This window comes from Saccopteryx leptura, chromosome 3 (genome assembly GCF_036850995.1).
Source record: "Saccopteryx leptura isolate mSacLep1 chromosome 3, mSacLep1_pri_phased_curated, whole genome shotgun sequence".
NCBI classification, from domain to species: Eukaryota; Metazoa; Chordata; class Mammalia; order Chiroptera; family Emballonuridae; genus Saccopteryx; species Saccopteryx leptura.
This window is the reverse complement of record NC_089505.1, coordinates 251,120,247-251,133,831: the sequence shown is the minus strand read 5'-3', so window position 1 is coordinate 251,133,831 and position 13,585 is coordinate 251,120,247.

The window sequence follows — 13,585 nt, the reverse complement described above, 5'->3', positions numbered from 1 at the left end:
ATACTTATCTATATAGATATAACATATATATGTTTTTATGGACATAGAAAGAATTTCTGTTAGGATATATATCACAGCAAACCATTGTTATCATGCACTCCTTATTACAGTACACCTACATATTTCACTAATTAATGCTGACCAGCTAGTCCCTGTACTCATTTAAGTTTTCAACCTCTTTTAGACATTGTGGAAACTATCTTAATGATAAATAACCTCTTTAAAAATTGATACTTTTGGCCCTGGCTGGTTGGCTCAGCGGTAGAGCGTCGGCCTGGCATGCGGGGGACCCAGGTTCGATTCCCGGCCAGGGCACATAGGAGAAGCGCCCATTTGCTTCTCCACCCCCACCCCCTCCTTCCTCTCTGTCTGTCTCTTCCCCTCCCACAGCCAAGGCTCCATTGGAGCAAAGATGGCCCCGGGCGCTGGGGATGGCTCCTTGGCCTCTGCCCCAGGCGCTAGAGTGGCTCTGGTCGCGGCAGAGCGATGCCCCGGAGGGGCAGAGCATCGCCCCCTGGTGGGCAGAGCGTCGCCCCTGGTGGGTGTGCCGGGTGGATCCCGGTGGGGCACATGCGGGAGTCTGTCTGACTGTCTCTCCCCGTTTCCAGCTTCAGAAAAATACAAAAAAAAAAAAATTGATACTTTTAACCTGACCAGTGGTGGTGTAGTAGATAGAGCATCAACCAAGGGCACTGAAGTCCCAGGTTCAACACCCTGAAGTCACTAGCTTGAGCATGGGGTCATTGACATGACTCCATGGTCTCTGACTTGAGCAAAGGGTCACTGGCTCGGCTTGAGTCCCAACCCCCTTCAAAGTACATATAAGAAGCAGTCAATGAACAATTAAAGTGAGACAATTATGAGTTGATGTTTCTTATCTCTCTTCCTTCCTGTCTCTGTCTCTAAAAAAATAATACTACTTTGAAATTTTATCATCTGAAAACTGTTAATACATAATTATTATATCAGACATATGTATATTACACTGGGGAACAAAATTTTTGTTGCATCCACAAAAACACGTGTTTTTACCTTATTCGAGTGTGCTGATCTCAAATCTGACATTAGTTTTTCTCTGTAAGCTACAGTTTCTTTTGCAATTCTAGATTTTAGGTTTTCATCTTATTGTAAAATTTTCAACATTTAGTTTAACATAATGAAGTAGAATGTCTTCTTGGGCATCATATTTGTGAAAATATAATAATTTACATAATAAATACACTAAAAGATATGATTGCATCAAAATTTGTCTACAATTTCAAAGTAGAACATATTAAAACACTTATTTTAATAATAAAATTTGCGCAAAACTTATTTAAATTCTATTCAGGCAAAAATTTGCGTTTGTAGCTCTTGCGTTTGTGTACTTATTGAAGACAATCTCGTTTGATGCTCCAGCAGTAGTCTGTTCATCACTAACAGCTCCAAGATTTTCAGGAAACTTATCAAGGTGACCGCTCAGGAAGTGAATCTTAATGCTCGTGTTACATCCAATGTCATGGAAAGCAAACAGCATCTTTTGAACCAGAAGTTCATAGTTTTCTGCTTTTCTGTTGCCAAGGAAGTTCTTTGTAACTGCCACAAAAGACTGCCATGCTGCTTTCTCCTCCTTATTCATCTTCCTGGCAAATTCTTCATCACATATGAGGGTTCGAATTTGAGGTCCTTTGAATACACCTGCTTTTATCTTCTTGAAAGACAAGATAGGAAAAGCAGAAATAATATGTTGAAAGCATTCACTTTTCTATTCAAGACCTGAACGAACTGCTTCATTAAGCCAAGTTTGATGTGAAGTGGGGGAAAAATGATCCTTGTCTCGATTAACTACAGGTTCATTCACAATATTTTGCATCCCTACTTCCAGAGCTTCATGTTTCGGCCACTCCTTCTGTGTCCAGTGTTTCTCCCGAGCTCAGCTGTCCCACAAACACAGAAAACAAGGATACTTTGTGAAAGCTCTCTGTTGTCCTAGCAGGAAATTTACCATTTTAAGATCCACACAAATGATCCAGTTATGCTCCTCATACTTCAGTAAGTTGAGGACAAGTTTTATGTCATTATAATCTTCTCGCAGATGAGTTGAATAACCAATTGGAACAGCTGCATAAACATTACCATTGTGATGGAGAACACATTTCAGATTCCATTTAGAGCTGTCAAGAAATAGCCACCATTCTTCATTTGGACTGTAAGTGGTAACACCTAGCTGGCTGAGAAGACTACTGATATAATGACAGTAAACAAAGTATTTGTCTTAGGAAAAAAAGTCCACAAAAATTTGTTCACGCTTCCTGAAATGGGATACTTTTGCTGACCGGTAAAGTACATTCTTTTCTTGAAGCCTGGAGGCTAATAACTCAGCTGCTTTCTTTGATAGGCCCAAATCTCTTACTAAGTCATTCAATTCGGGTTGGCTAAACTGCTGAAGGGTTAATGACTGCTTGGCATCAGAAGAAGACTCTTCAGATTCTACAACCATTTTCTCATGCATCTTATCAAAATACATTTGATCACCATGTTCACTTTCTTTGTCCTTAGAAGAAATAAACCCATTGAAAACTGGAACCAGGCATGTCTCAGTGTGGGATAGGTCATATTGCTGAAGGAATATTAGGATATGTGATCATATGCTGTTTTTTCTTGCCAATGCCCTTTGTATAGATCAGACAGAAATAAAGGTCACTGTTTTGGTCCTTAGGTTCACGCCAAACCATGGGAATACCAAAAGGCATTCCTTTGCGTTTTCCTTTTGTCCAGTCACGAAGCATTTCCTCACAATTATGACACACAATATGAGCAGCCCAATTCTTGTCTTGATCGCCATGGGAAACTTGAATATAGGTAATATATACATGTGTCACAAATGACAAAATATTGCGCCTTTGATGTTGAAGTATGTAACAGCCACATATATAACAGAAGGTGTCAGGACTATTCTTACATTTAGGCCTACTCAAAGAAGCCATGATTCAATCTTAAAACAAAATAAGAGGGTGTTTTTTTATCAGATATTAATTTTTTACATTTAAAAGCAACTACAATTATGTAAAAATGATGTTTGTAAAACATTAATTGCCTTGTAGTTATGTTCAATCCAAGAGTCGTTGCCCTTTAACTCCAATTTAAAAACCAATGCATGCCATTAACTGTAACAAAAAGAAATTAAAATTGCATAAAAACTAGAGCATGCACCAAAAAACGAATTTCAGATTTGGAATCAGTGATGCAGATATACATAGAAAAAGTTCTAAAATGTCATCCAACAGAAAATGAAAAAAAATTGTTCCCCAGTGATCTATCTAAGCTTATATTCACAGGGATCTTTTCTATTGCCTGATACAGTATAGAATGGAATATCCACTTGCATACAAGCTTCTACTCATACTATTGATTCTTTTTGCACATCACTGTAGCTGAGCTTTAAACTATGATCTTTGCCCTGTCCCATCTGACAAACTCTTGTGAAGTGATGAACATATATGTAGCATATATTTACAATCTGTATGTTTTGAAATCTATATCAACATGCCGTTTGATAAACAAATAGTCTGGAGCTCAGAGTTTTTTTTCCCCCTTGGATGTGTAGTATTTATTCCTTAAAAATTTTTTGAGATACACAAGTAAAAATCACAATCTAAAGGTGGCAACTAAAAGGAAGGTGATTATTGTATAATCAGAGAGACTGAAGTTGGAGAGAAAAATATCCATATAAATAAATTATACACATATATAAAGCTGTGAGAAATGTTATTGGTTTGGAGGTCACAGTGAACACTCCTCTACACATCTGAGTTATGACCTATTGAGAAATAGATCTAAAGAGCTAGATATGCATATGGGATGACAATTACAAAAAACCCAATTGAAATTGCATAAGAATCCTATAAATTATTATTGTCAGAATACTGAATTACTTAAGTGGAAATGGTTATGAGGTTCCAACCAATTTCATTCACAGTAATTTAAGTGATGGTATTTATAATTATTATGAAAATTTTGCTTTTTGTGCATCCAAGGCTAGATAAGAGAAAACAAATACTTCCCATACATGCAGAACCTCTATTTCTCTCTGCTTGGAGAGGATACATTGCAGTTAGTGTTTGCAATAAAATGCATTTAACACTCTTGGGCTGCTTTGTTTTTCTGTTATGTTTTTGTTCCTGTTTTATTTTGCACCAGTTTCTTATCTTGGTGTGGACTTTTTGTATGGCAATATTAGAACTGTTTCTACAGAGGAAAAACCTAATAAAACTCTGGTTTACAAAGAGTTTGCAACAAAATGTGTTTACAAATTGCTTACTTTGAGATGGACAGGTGAAAGGCACTATATAAGTGTCAAGTATTATTATCTGTCTAAATCTAGCTGAGTGAACAAATCTTTTTAATGCCCATTTTAATGACTCAGTTGTTCCATATGGTGGACCTCAAATCATAAAACAACCCAGAGTTAGTACATTCCCTGGAGAGAACCAGATTGTCCAGGTGTGCCATATTTTAAACTCAGGGTAAAATTAAGAGGCACAGCTTTTCAAAATTCAGGCTCAAACAGCAACTCAGACTAAATAATTTCTCTACTTATTGTTTCAGACAACAGAAGGTCCTTTCATTAATGAAACAAAACCATGTATTATCTATTGAAAAGCAGGTACTAATTATGTTATGGTATTTGTGTTTCTATGGATTTTGGGAAGAAGAAGTCTCCTGGAGCTAAGCTACAGAGATCCAGTGATATGTGTAAATTTGATTAAGTTTGGTTAGGACTCAGTACGGGCCTGATTTTGAGCAAAGTAATTCTGTGAATTAGGTCTTGATGCATTTTGTTTATTATGGTCTAAAGTTATTCATGGCCTTTAGCTGGGCAGGTAGAATAATTAGGCAGGAGCAGTGAGGTCTGTCAACTTTAAGAAATCATGATACATTCATGAAATAGATTTGTTTTTTTTTGTTTGTTTGTTTGTTTTTTGTATTTTTCTGAAGCTGGAAACGGGGAGAGACAGTCAGACAGACTCCCGCATGCGCCTGACCAGGATCCACCCGGCACGCCCATCAGGGGCGATGCTCTGCCCACCAGGGGGCGATGCTCTGTCCCTCCGGGGCGTCGCTCTGCCGCGACCAGAGCCACTCTAGCGCCTGGGGCAGAGGCCAAGGAGCCATCCCCAGCACCCAGGCCATCTTTGCTCCAATGGAGCCTTGGCTGCGGGAGGGGAAGAGAGAGACAGAGGAAGAAAAGGGGGGTGGAGAAGCAAATGGGCGCTTCTCCTATGTGCCCTGGCCGGGAATCAAACCCGGGTCCCCCGCACGCCAGGCCGACGCTCTACCGCTGAGCCAACCGGCCAGGGCCAGATTTGGTTTTAAGAATAAAAATTTTATTCATTAAAAATGAGCCAAATTATTTTTCTTCTTTTGCCTTGTATTGATTGCTGAAGTAGATCCCTCTCTTTTGTTTAATTGATATAACATTACTCTTGTAAATAACATAGGTGTTGTCCATGCACGCTGGGGAAGCTGATTAGTCCTGTGGCAATGAGGGACTGGAAGACGGAGGTCTGAGTGAGACAGCAGAACCGAGATGCTTGCTTCTGGTGTGGTGGTCGGAGGGCCTGATTAGCTTGATGATTTGTTTTCTTTTTAAATTTTTATTTATTGGTTTTAGCAAGAGAGGAAGGGAAAGAGAGAGAGATACAGGAATATTGATCTGTTCCTGTATGTGCCCTGAATGGGAATGGAACTGGTAACCTCTGTGCTTCAGGACGATGCTCTAACCAACAGAGCTATCTGGCCAGGGCAACTTGATCAGTTTTATGTTTTGGCTGCTTCCGTAGTTAAAGCATAGTCATAATGAGGTCAAAGTGGACCATGCTGACTCCAAATCATGTGCACAGACCATATTCTTCCCTCTGGTCAGCAAATATGTGCTTTTAGTAGAGAGAAGACTGAGGAAGAGAGGTCAGGTCTTGAAATGTGATTCAGTAGACCTAATTTCTTGTCTTTATTCTTCAGCAGAAAAATAGTTTTTGAGGTTCCTTATAATAACTGCTTTTTTGTGTATTGTTTACAAAGTTAGGGTACCTTAATCCCAATCTAATGCTTCAGCCATCATCCTATGTTGTAAGTCTTCCTAAGAAGATCTTAGGCCTCTTTGGGTGGTGTACACACATATCAATGGACGGAAGATGTGTTGTAGAATTGTGCACTTGCAACCTATGTAACTTTGTTGGCCAGTGTTATTCCAATAAATTCAATTAAAATATAAATAAATAAAATTAAATTAAAAATAAAAATAAATATTAAAAAAGATCTTAAATGATATCTGATCCCAAAATCAGAAAAGTATTGGGTGTCGAAATCAAAAAATAACTTCCAGAATAATGATACTTACGATGATGGTGATGATGATGACAATGATTGCTAAAAGTTATTGCACACCTGTGATGTGAAAGGCATTATAGCATAATTAACTTGCCCTTAACTGCCATGAACTCATTTGATTTGTACCGCACTCCAGTGAAGCTTGTACTGCATTACCTCCATTTCATAGGTGGGTACCCTGAGCACAAATCGTTTAAATCATATTGCCTAGCTAATATGTGTTGGGTTCAGAATTCAAAACAGGAAGTCTAACTCCACAATCCATTTCACGGGCCCTTGAATGACTCCTTATAATGAAGTTTCCAAAGAGAGATGGATTCTTAGAATCGATGGACTTATTGACAGAAGAGGTTTTTCTAACATAACTTTGACATAAAATAAGGGTCACGGGACAGGGGAAATTGACAAAGGTGATGACACAAGTCTTATTAACTCGTTTGTTACAGAAAGGGAGGGGAGGACTCCTTAGTCCTAGGCAGTCCACCTGAACAATGCTGCTTTCAGTCCAAATTATTGCTGAATGAAGGGGAGGGGCAGGATGGCTAGGTGATCAAAGGCCTTTCAGAGAAGGATGTGAAATGGCAGCTACAGGCTCTTCCCTGTCTCCAGAAGTTCGCTGCACCGCATTTAATAATTGCTTCCCATTATTGCCTGACTGTCCTTTCCAAATAAATCCACCTGATTGGGATGGATTTGGTGTGGGAATATCTGTTCCAGCCTATTAGCCAGCACCTTCCTTGAGATTTCCCTGTCCACATTTATTTAGGAGATTGGGTGATAATTCAGGCTGGGTTCTGGTTCTCCTCCTGGTTTTAGAGTTACAATAATGAACGCTGATCTTCGGGCTGAAAGTCAGCATTTTGTTTTCACATCACCCTCTTTCCTTTTTAGTGACAGAGGCAGAAGCACCTTGCTTTGGGGTGTGAAGTCAGATCATCAAACACTGGGGCACTTGAAGCATTTTCCAGGGTGGGAGATTTTAGTGGCAGGTTTTCTTTTTTTAATGTCGCTATCTGAAAGTGACTGTATTTATAACTGTACTGGCAGTTTCTGTCATTCCCAAGCTGACTCTTTAAAAGCAAACCACTAGAGCCTAAGGAGGGGGTAATCTACAACTTTTGGGGGGATATGATAGAAAAAAACTCTCTTTTCTCCTCTGGTGAACTGAATCTTCATGGTGCCCGATAGTCTGATGGTAACAGAGAGGTTTGTGAGTCTTCTCAAGTGTGCACTCACCACCAATGCATGCCTAGCCTCTAGAAGAGCAATAATTTTGTTCTAGAAATCACTATTCCCATTATCATTGATAGCATTAATACTAAGCTCTTAATATGGGTTGGGCACTATTTGAAGCACTTTATCTGCAGGATTCAAGTAGTATTCCCAACAACCCTATAAGTAGGCATTTTTATCAACCATCCCTAGATGGCAGGGATGGAAATCAAGAATTAAAGAGACTGAGTACTTACGCAAGGCAAGGGGGCAAGTAAGCTGGGAGTCAACCACAGACTCAGTGCTAGTAGTGTTCATGCCCTACTCACTCTCCTCTTCCACCTTTTAGTCCTGAATGATCATGGGACATCTTAGTTGTCAGTAAAACATCACCAGCATGAAAAACAAAGAAATAAAAAAAGATGAGGATAGAGCAGAAAAGAGTAACAAGATGGGTTCATGGCCAGGGCAACATGGAAAAGAATTCCGGGATGTAGAAGATCATTTGGCCACGCTGGCCACGTGACTATGCTTGAAGAGGAAAAGTAATAAAACATCATATTTTCTGAGGTAGCAGCACAGGCATCCGATTCTGAGGGGTAGTAATCAAAGGCTAGGAATTTTCTCCCCATCTCACTTAATCTTCACAACCTTTCTCACCAATTTTACTGATGAAGAAACTGAGCTGAAGCAGTTATTTGCCAAAGGTTGCAAAATTAGGAAGCATCCGGGCAGTTACATCAGCCCAGGTGAGGGTAGTTCCACGTGAAGAAAGAAAGTGAAGTTTGACTAGCACATACTTCCAGAAACCATTTGGAAAATGTTTCTATGTAAATGGAGACAATTCTGTGTTTCTTTCTCTTGGTCTTTCATCTCTGAATCTTTCTTATACACACACACACACACACACACACACACACACACACACACACACACACAGCCCTAGTACAGTTTAAAAGGAAAAACCTAAACAATGAGACTTTTTAAGGAGGAAAACAGTACAGTATTGTTGCATTACTATTTGACTTCTGTAATTCATGAGAATGAATCTAGGAAAATGAGGCTCTATATAGAAGGATTTTTGGTGATTCACTTGAAACTTTGATAGTGAAATCCTACTTTTTGATTCCTTAAATATGTTAGAATTATCAGTGGTATGTACCTAATCCTACATAATGTAAAAGTCATATTTAATTAAATTAATGTAACTGAAATAGTTCAGTTGGCTTAACTTGTTCATTTTCTCTAACTAAATATCAGCTTACACTAAAAATTTTATTAATCACAGTAATGAGAATTTTTATATTAAATATATATATTACATTTAGTTTAAACGTTAATAGTCTACATTATTTTAATAAATTGCGCTAAGGGAGTAGATATGGAATAAGTCTCTCATGCAGATTTTATTGGTTGCTGCATAGTTAATAGACACTAATATGATCAGAGCCTGGATGTGATTATAAGATCAGTAGTTAAAATGATTGAAATATAAATTAGGAGCTGGAATAATTGTTTGTTAGAAGCTCAGATAATAACTGTTTGGTAATACTCGGAGGGTCGAAGAAATAAAACATTCAAATGTGCAGCAGTAGCAGGAGACAGAGATATCTTGAGGCAGACAAAGGCTTTTCTACTAATTGCTCCTCTCCCTCTCTCTCTCTCTCTCTCCACTGAGGCCTCCTGCTCTCAGAACCATTCCCCCTCTTGGTTCTCTGGGTCCCTTAATAAGCGCACCACGCAGCAACCAGAACTGCTGCTTCCATTCTCTCTCCTTTGCTTCTCTACTCACAGTGCATTGTCATTACTTATGACAAACCTTCTTGCCACTATCCTGCCCTTAGTGTGCCTGATTCTTTGAGAACTGGTAGAAAAGCCATTGTGTTCTGGGGGTTGGCACACTTTCTTGGATGGCAGGGATCAACAGACTTTTTCTCTGAAGGGCTTGATGGTTAAATGTTTTACGTTTTTTGGACCCTATGAGGTTGTTGCAATTGCTCAATTCTGCCCATATAGGTACAGGAAGCAGCCGTTAGATAAGCAAATAGGCATGCTTGTATGCCAGTACAACTTTATAAAAACAGATATCAAGCTGTACATGGCCCCCTGGTCACAATTTGTTACCTCCTGTTCTTTGTTGTCAAGTGTTCTGACCCAAAGATACCTTTATCTTTTTCTCTTCATAGAAGATTCTCGGTTGAACTATCTTTCTCAACAATGGGGCTGTAACAAATTTCTTATATATCTGTTTGGGTGCCGTGCAATCCTGACTGGGTAAATTGGAGATTGCTAATAAAATAGAAGCAATCTATGCTCCATGACCCAGTTGGCCTAGAGGTTAATTAAAAAAGAGTGTGATTGTATTTAACAGACTTAATCAAGTTTTCTGTCTCATGTCGCTATGAGGACTTCCTCCAGACAGAATTTGATAGTGACCAGATCCAATCCTGCAAACAGACTTTTTGGGTAATTTGATAGTAAATTTTCCTTTCTTATCTGAACTTTTTTTTTTCCCTTTGAATTCTTGGAAGCATTACTGGAAAACTATTTTTGTTTGCTTCAGAGCCTTTGCCTCCTTGCTATCCTCTTCACTGCAATTAATTCACCTGTCTCCTTCACCTTTTAGAATATTTTTCTTTGGTTATTTATCTCGATGGTTTGACTCAGAAGGTTCAAGTTTTTTCACAGGGTTTTTGGTATTTTTGAACAATGTGCCTTCTCAATCTCCTTAATAAATTTCTTACGGAAGTTGGGGATTTCTGACAATAATTTTTAAATAAAGGCCCTCAGATTTCCTTTTCTTCCTATTCCTACAGAAACCATATAATTCTAACATTGTTTCCTCTTAATCTCTTCTACAGGTCAACTGTTTCAACTTTTGACTTCAATTTTTCATTTTCAGTGCTGTGTGTTAAATTCATTACTTTCTATTAAATTCCTTTAATTTACTCACTAGGGGCAAGGCACTGTGAAAGACCATGTTGATGGAGACAAAGACATTCAAAATAGCCTCCTCCTTTGAGGCACTAATCTTTAACCTAAAATATAAGGTTGCATGTGACAAGCACTATATAAGTGGCGCAAAGGAAGTTAGTAAAGGTGTAAAGGACACAATGGCCATTGTTCACTGGGGCTACAAGGCAATAGTGGTCATGGGTTGATTGTACTGTGCAGTAACCACAGCTAGCTTTTGGGTTACTGTGCCTCTTCATGCCCAGTCTATACGCCAACTGTGGTACTGACTTTCTTCCCAGTGGGATCACATGTCTCAAGCCAGGCGAATGAGTGGGTTCATGCATCTGGTTGGAATTAGCTTTATCAGGGAACATAAAATCCCAGTCTGGACCCCAGAAGTTCTTTCTGTGACACTCAGAAGCAGATTCCCTCTGTCATTGAACTGGATTTTTTTGGTAAAGGGAGCCAGAGGGTGCTGTGGGCCTCTACACAGACCCTTACATGTAGCCAACAAAGAGAAGCCCAGCAGAGATCTGGATTCTGCTGCCTTCATTTAAAGTTTACGTCACACTGGAACTGAAGCTAAACTGGACTCCTCAGCTACCTGAACCATGTCATTTTAAAGCTTCAGTCAGTTTAAGTTGGGTTTTCTGCCACTTGGAACAGAGATGAATAGGGTAATGGAGCTTGGGCTTGAACCATGGTAGAATCTTCATAGGCAAAGATGAGGTCACAATCTCTGAACATTTTTATTTATATAAAAACTTCTATGTTTGGCAGTGTTGGATACAGCTTTCCAGTTAGCATACTGATTCAGTTGTTGCTGGTGTTGGAGGTGCTACCTGTGCTCATCACATTGCCTGCAGAATCTTAAACCATTCTAGGAATTTGAAATAATCAAAACTGGAAAGGGCATTTCTGAGCACTTTACACTTTTTCTTGTATGACCCACTCACTTTCCTTGGTGATACCTTCACTGACCATCTGTGTTATACTTCAAGGTCACTAAAGATGGCTTACTTTTTCACCTGGCATTTCTGGACTTCCAATGCCAGGAGATTTCTTAGCAGAAAAATCATTATTTTAATCTGTTTGTGAATGTACCGGAGGAGGAAAAAAATGAATATGCTTGGAAATCCACCAAGTATCATGATTTATATTTTATTTTGTTTAATATTTGCCTCTAATAGGAAATTACTATTATTTTCTTAAAAGTGAAGAATAAAGAGGCTTGAAGGGTTTATTAATTCATTAAAATTATATACCTAGTACATGCAGGCATCAGGATTTGAACCCAGGTTCCTCTGAGTCCAAAGCCCCTTTTGATTCCTCAATATCACACTGATTTATATCACTTTTCTCATTATCCTTAGATGACAAGCCAACCATACCCCACCTTCATCATCAACCCACTGACCAAAGTTGAGGAGCTGCTGAGAACTAGGAAGAGTTTCTCTGGTTTGGCCTCTGATACACCTCTTGAAGGCAGACCATTATAGTGGTCCAGTGTCCAGACTAGAGGCAGGTCTCAGGGCCATCGTTGTGCCTTGAGCAGCTGGTTTTGTCCATTGTGATTGGTGGGGGAGGCATACAGCTCCAACAGGGTGTTAAGCTGGAAATATAGTGGTTGTGGCTTTTGGCTGCAGCAAATTCCTGTAACTTCTGTTGTTAGTGGCTGCAGCTGTTGGGGAGGGCTATGAGGACTCTGGCGCTTGTCACCTCTACACGCACTTCCGGGCTCCTCACAGCTGGACAGCCCAGATTCTATCAACACTCTTTAGAGTGCTGTTCACAGCTGGAACCCTGCTCAGCTCTGACACTGTACAGCTTTTTCAAATAACAGCGCTTTCAAAGAACATATTCAAAGTCAGCACTTCTACCCTTCCCTTTGACTCTAGCCTTATACTGATGTACTGCCCCTTAACTAGCAAACCAGGAAGGTAATTTCCCCTCACCCCTTCAAACTCACTGATTATACAAACCAAACTCCAAGATCAGCCCTGAAAGTCTAGCCATCTATCAGGATAAATACATACACTAAACTTTGGTGATTAACAGAATGGACTTAGAGGTGGAAGAATCTTGATTTGAATGCAAGTTCTAGCACTTAATAATGATGTCGCTGCTGGAGGTGTCTGAAGCTTAATAGTCTTATGGATAAAAGGGGAGTAGATCCTACTTCATAAAGTATTTGTGAAGATTAAATGAGTAAAAACATAAAGAAGCTCGGCACATAGGATGGGCTTAGCACATCGTGACTATTTTGATTAAGTATGCTTGGTTCTACCATTTTTTTTGTCTTCAGATTATATCAATTTCTCTGGTGAATAAAAACACAAATTACCTTACAATGTCTATGATAGATATGTATATTTTGCATTTCAACTTTCCAGATGTGAGGCAGAATTATTTTCAATATTCTAGGATGTATCCTGAAGATATTCTTGAATTTTGTTATTGAAATCAAACAACTTTGCTTTGAGTGACAACTATCTATTTTCATATTGCAATATATTCTTCAAAGGACTGGAGCTCATCACCCTATAGAAAGGCTCCTGAAAAAATGGGTGAGTTTCAGGGCCGATAATTACACCTCTACTCTCTTGATTTGCAAAGTCAATGGGCCCTTAAAAAACCCCATCAAGACACTTAATCCAAATCTTATTTGCTCTACAGGTAGAGAGATGCTTTTAGGATGTTACATTTTAAAACCCTTGAGCCCTGTGATCTTGAGTGTTATGAAAGATATTCTGCTGTGTAGGATTTGTTAAATCAGAAGGCAGGTAGCCAGGTCATCTATTATATTGCTGAGCAAAAAAATCTTAAGTCAGTTCTCTCAGCTTTGATAGGAGTGGGACAGGCATGGCATATTTGGAAGGGATTTCTTGGGATCCTGGAGATTCTATTATTCTCCATCTCTCCTGGTCCTGATTTTAAACTCAGCTTGGATTGATATAAAACTATCACCTGAAGAACTCTGTTAGAATCAAATTGTTCTATGAAAGGCAGGAGGCATCTCACTCACACTCTCCATCTCAGCTCCACGTTA